Genomic DNA, 5,921 nt, shown 5'->3' with positions numbered 1-5,921 from the left:
TCTGCAGTTGGCATATGTGTATATAGCCAAGAAGAGGAAGGAAATGATCTTGCGGCACTTTAACTTTTTTCTTTTGGGTCACGCACAGTAAGCCAAACTATGCGTGGAACTTGGAATTTATGGACTGCGACTGTCCCCCATGGTTTACAGGTAGTCCTCGCCTTACGACCACAATTGGGGCCAGAAGTTCCATTGTTAAGCAAGTGCGGTTGTTAAGTGAGTTGTGCCTGATTTTACACATCATGAAGTGAATTCTGCTCCCTCCATTGATTTTGCTTATGAGAAAACCCCCCTGGGAAGGTTTTAAATGATGTGTACGAACGTTCTCAGTAATCCAAGTCATAATTGTCTCAAAAGGTACTTTTGTTTTCTTTCAAAAGGCAACTGGATTGTTGTTATTTTTTAGGAAGAAGAGGGAGACCGTTTTGCTTCTTTTCTAAGAAGCTTATCAGTTATAACTGATATAACTGATATCAGTTATATCACTTATAACTGGTGAAGCTTATAACTTCCTTTTCTTCCTCAAATAAAACTGTCTTGTTGGCTTTTTTGGGGGGGGGGGGGGGAGAAGCACCTTTGAGTAGCAAATGAGGATCATGTGAGCATGGGATGCTGCAACTCTTAAGTAGGTATCAGTTGCCAAATGCTAAAACTTCGATCACATGACTATGAAGACGCTGCAGGGATGTGTGTGTGTATGTGTGTGTTCCAGAATAACTCTGGAAAGCGTCTAGCAATTTCAACCAAATTTGGTACACCGATGACTTAGACTCTGGAAACAAATACTGTGGGGATAAGACACCCCTAACACTCGGTGTGTGTGTGTTCTGATAAGATACAGCCTGTTGTGCCTTAAAATGGCTTCTACTGTACAGCACAGTGGAGTTGCCATGGTAACAGCTTCACAGTACTCCACAAAGGGGCTCCCTCTGGTAAGGGGGAAAATCCAACATTAGAAATTACATTTGGTTTGGACATTTGTGAATGTCTAATACAGGATTGGGATAAAAAAATACCGGACAATGCTGGGTTAACAGCTAGTTGGTCATAAATGTGAGAACCCGTTGTAAGATTTTTTTTTTCAGCAGTGCTGCAACTTCAAACGGTTGCTAAACAAATGGTTGTAAGTTATCTATATATGGGAGTTTTCCCATTTTCTGCCTAACTCCCTAACCCCCTACTTTTTTTTTGTCTTACATGTTCAGAAAATAAAAAAAAGATTTGGAAATGATGTGCAATTATTTTAGTGCAAAACCTTAAAAACTCTCGTTTGTACGGTAGACTCCACCCAGCATCTGCTTCAAAGATCTTCGGTCAAAGAGTCCATTGCCCTCCTAAGGCATCTCCGTGCCCTCTGGAAGTTCAGATTGCTCTGAGTGCTTCCTCAAAATATACTTCCCCTCCCAACACCCCAGCTCTGATTGTGGGTGCTACAGACGAGAAGGGTCATTATTGTCATTATAGAAATGGCATGACTTCACTTGCCATCATCTCACTACAATAATTTGCACAATGAGGTCATGTGACATGCCATGTTGAAGAGGTCACGAGACTGCCGCCCAGGATTTTATCCCATTTGCCTGTGTTTGTCTTCACAGGGTGCATTAATATAGTTTGACGTACAGTGGAAATTCCGAGCTTTGTTACGGTTGTAAGCCAAGGACTACGCGAGGCGTTTATAAATTGCAGCTGCTGGGATTTTATCTAAAATTCCTAGTGATAAAGATTCACAACAACAGTGATGAACCGATGAAAATTGTGGATCCTTTCTTTCTTGAGGTTGGAAGTGGACAGCCACTTTTGGAGGATTGTTTAACTCTTGTTTTGCACACTGCAAGGGGGAGAATTTGATGATAACAATAGCACTTAGATTTATATACCGCTTCACAGTGTCTTACAGCCCTCTCTAAGCGGTTTACAGAGTCAGCCTATTGCCCCCAACAATCTGGGTCCTCATTTTACCCACCTCGGAAGGATGGAAGGCTGAGTCAACCTTCAGCCTGGTGAGATTTGAACTGCCACATTACATGCAGCCGGCAAGCAGCAGAAACAGCCTGCAGTACTGCACTCTAACCACTGTGCCACCGTGGTTTATGCTGTTGCTGGCTTTCCAGTTCTCATTTCTACGAACCTTTCAGGTTCATTCCTGAATTAAGATGTTAGACCTAGAGTCCGGATTTTTTTTAAAGCAACCATAGCTATGTGAGATGGGAACTCGGATCTATAGGGAGTCCTTGACTTATGACCACAATGGAGCCCAAAATTCCTGTTGCCAAGCAAGATGGTTTTTAAGTGAGTTTTGCCCCATTTTACGACCTTTCTTGCCACAGATGTTAATTGAATCACTGCAGTTGCTAATTTAGTAATAGGGTTGTTAAAGTGACTTCCCCCTTGATTTGCTTGTCAGTGATCACATGACCTTCAGACACTGCCGCCGTCATAAATATGAGCCAGTTGCCAAGCATCCGAATTTTGATCACGTGACCATGGGATGCTGCAATAATTGAAAGTATGAAAAGTCACTTTTTTCAGTGTCTTTGTAACTTTGGTCACTAAATGAAAGATGATACAGGTTGAGGATTATATTTGTAATATAATGTAATATTCATTCATTAGAATAAAAATAGAGACATTGGAAGTTTTACGGTGGTGCTTCAAAGTATGTAATCTTTTTGAATTTTCAGTATTTCTGCAAAAATATAACCTAAAATGTGTTCGATTTCGAACACAAAACCTAAAACTACACAAGGGAAAGATAAATGTTACTCTTGCACAGATGTCTGTAATATATCTGTAATATAATGTAACATTCATTCATTCATTAGAATAATGAATCTGTTATATGACAGATGTCTACATGTGCTTAAATGTTGGTGAATTCTTTTGAATTTTCAATATTTCTGCAAATATATGTTCACCAAAATCACCAAAATGTGATCTGTTATCCACACAGGTCCTAAAACTAAATGTATAGAGTAGGGCTGTCAAATTCATGACCTGCCACGCCCACGCCTGGTTTAACGAAGGAAGAAAAAGTCACGATCTGTCATGAGATGACGCAGTGATGACGCAGGTTTGACACCTCTGGTATAGAGTTTGGATCACTCTCCTCAATAAATCAATAAAAAAGTATAATGTTTTTGACACATTGGTTTAACAGGTTCTCTATCTAGTTTTAGGGACGTGGTGGCTCAGTGGCTAAGACACTGAGCTTGTCAATTAGAAAGGTCAGCAGTTGGGGGTTCGAATCCCTAGCACCACATAACGGAATGAGCTCCCATTACTTGTCCCAGCTTCTGCCAACCTATCAGTTCGAAAGCATGTAAAAAATGCAAATAGAAAAATAGGGACCACCCTTGGTGGGAAGGTAACAGCGTTCCGTGCGCCTTCAGCGTTTAGTCATGCCGGTCACATGACCACGGAGACGTCTTCAGACAGTGCCGGCTCTTCGGCTTTGAAAGATGAGCACCACCTCCTAGAGTCGGAAACGGCTAGCACATCTGTGCAAGGGTAACATTTACCTTTACCTTGTGTAGTTGTAGGATTTGTGTTTGAAATCGAACACGTTTTAGGTCATATTTTTGCAGAAATACTGAAAATTCAAAAAGATTCACATACTTTGAAGCACCACCGTAAAACTTCCATTGTCTCTATTTTTATTCTAATGAATGTTGGAGACTGGAATTCTACTCCTAAAATCTGAATTTGGCCATTAATTCAGTTCCCTTACCCTGACGTGAAGCAAATACTGTGGATTTCGTGTTAGTACTTCAGTCATGGTGCCTTGAAAATCATATTTAGGATCGCAAGGTGACCAAACCGATCAGTCCTAGAGGAGATCAACCCTGACTGATCTTTAGAAGGCCAGATCCTGAAGAGGAAATTCAAGTACTTTGGCCACCTAATGAGAAGGAAGGAGTCAATGCTGGGAACGATTGAGGGCAAAAGAAGAAGGGGACGACAGAGAATGAGGTGCTGGATGGAGTCACTTAAGCAGTAGGCGTGAGCCAGTGGTGGGAATCAAACATTTTTACTACTGGTTTGGTGGGCGCGGCATAGCTTGGTGGACATGATTTGGTGGGCATGACTGTAAGATCTCCATTCCCTCTCCACTCCAGGGGAAGGATACTGCAAAATCCCCATTCCCTCCTGATCAGCTGGGACTCGGGAGGCAGAGAATACATGGGGGCGTGGCCAGTTAGAGGTGGTATTTACCAGTTCTCCAAACTACTCAAAATTTCCACTACCGGTTCTCCAGAATTGGTCAGAACCTGCTAACTACCACCTCTGGCCCGTGAGCTTAAATGGAATCCAGAGGATGGTAGAGGACAGGAAGGCCTGGAGGAACGTCGTCCATGAAGTCGCGATGGAATCAGACACAACTTCGCAACTAACAACAACAACAATTTAGAACCATTCATTTAGTATTTAGCTGCACTGGTTTTAAAACTTTACATATTCTAGAAAAACGCTGCAGGTAGTCCTTGACTTACAACACTTCATTTAGTGACCATTCAAAGTTAGAACAGCACTGAAAAAAGTAACTTATTACAGTTTTAAGAGATATGGGGTGTGGTGGTTAGAATGCAGCATTGCAGGCTAATTCTGCTGACTGCCAGCAGTTTGGCAATTCAATTCTCACCAGGCTCAAGGTTGACTCAGCCTTCCGTCCTTCCGAGGTCAATAAAATGAGGATCCACATTGTTGGGGGAAATTGGCTGATTTTTTAAAATTGCTTAGAGAAGGCTGTAAAGGCTGTTAAGGAGCCGAGGTGGCGCAGTGGTTAAATGCAGCACTGCAGGCTACTTCAGCTGACTGCAGTTCTGCAATAGCAATAGCAATAGCAGTAGACTTATATACCGCTTCATAGGCCTTTCAGGCCTCTCTAAGCGGTTTACAGAGAGTCAGCATATTGCCCCCAACAATCTGGGTCCTCATTTTACCCACCTCGGAAGGATGGAAGGCTGAGTCAACCCTGAGCCGGTGAGATTTGAACCGCTGACCTGCTGATCTAGCAGTAGCCTGCAGTGCTGCATTTAACCACTGCGCCACCTTGGCTCTGCAGTTCGGCTGTTCAAATCTCACCGGCTCAGGGTTGACTCAGCCTTCCATCCTTCCGAGGTGGGTAAAATGAGGACCCGGATTGTTGTTGGGGGCAATATGCTGACTCTGTAAACCGCTTAGAGAGGGCTGAAAGCTCTATGAAGCGGTATATAAGTCTAACTGCTATTGCTATTGCTATAAAGCACTGTGAAGCAGTATATAAGTCTAAGTGCTATTGTTGCCTTTATAGCAGCACCATGCTCATGTAATCAAAATTCAGATGCTTGGCAACTGATTTATGACGGTTGCACTCTCCTGAAGTCACGTTATCACCTTTCGCAACCTTCTGACCATTGGCAAAGTCAAGGAGGAAGCCGGCTTCACTTAACAGCCATGTTATACTAACTTAACAACTGCAGTGATTGACTTAACAGGTGTGGCAAGAATGAACTTAAAATGGGACAAAACTCATTGAAGAACTGTCTCGTTTAGCAACAGAAATGTTGGGCTCTGTTTTGGTCATAAGTGGAGGGCTACCTATATATACGATGTTGGGAAAACCCAACCCAGCTTTCCTCAAATAATTGCTCTGGGAGGCAATCTGAATGGGCATTGGGAGATGAAGGGGGTTTCCTTGTGTCTTTCCCCTGGAAAAATCCCCTCCTCCCACTCACTTCTCGGACTCAGGGGCATTCCAGCCAGGAGTGTCCAATTTCCCATCAACGCTTCTGGGCCACTTCTGTGTGCCAGCAAGGCTTTGTTCGGGAAACGGAGCAGCTGTAGCAATACCAGGAACAGCTTCTAGGAGGAAGTCCCTTGTAATTAACTGAATCGACAGCTGGAAGCATTTTAGAAACTTGTTTTTCTAGGATTATTCT

This window comes from Thamnophis elegans, chromosome 1, assembly GCF_009769535.1.
Source record: "Thamnophis elegans isolate rThaEle1 chromosome 1, rThaEle1.pri, whole genome shotgun sequence".
Taxonomy (NCBI): Eukaryota; Metazoa; Chordata; class Lepidosauria; order Squamata; family Colubridae; genus Thamnophis; species Thamnophis elegans.
Note: the sequence above shows the minus strand (reverse complement) of the source record.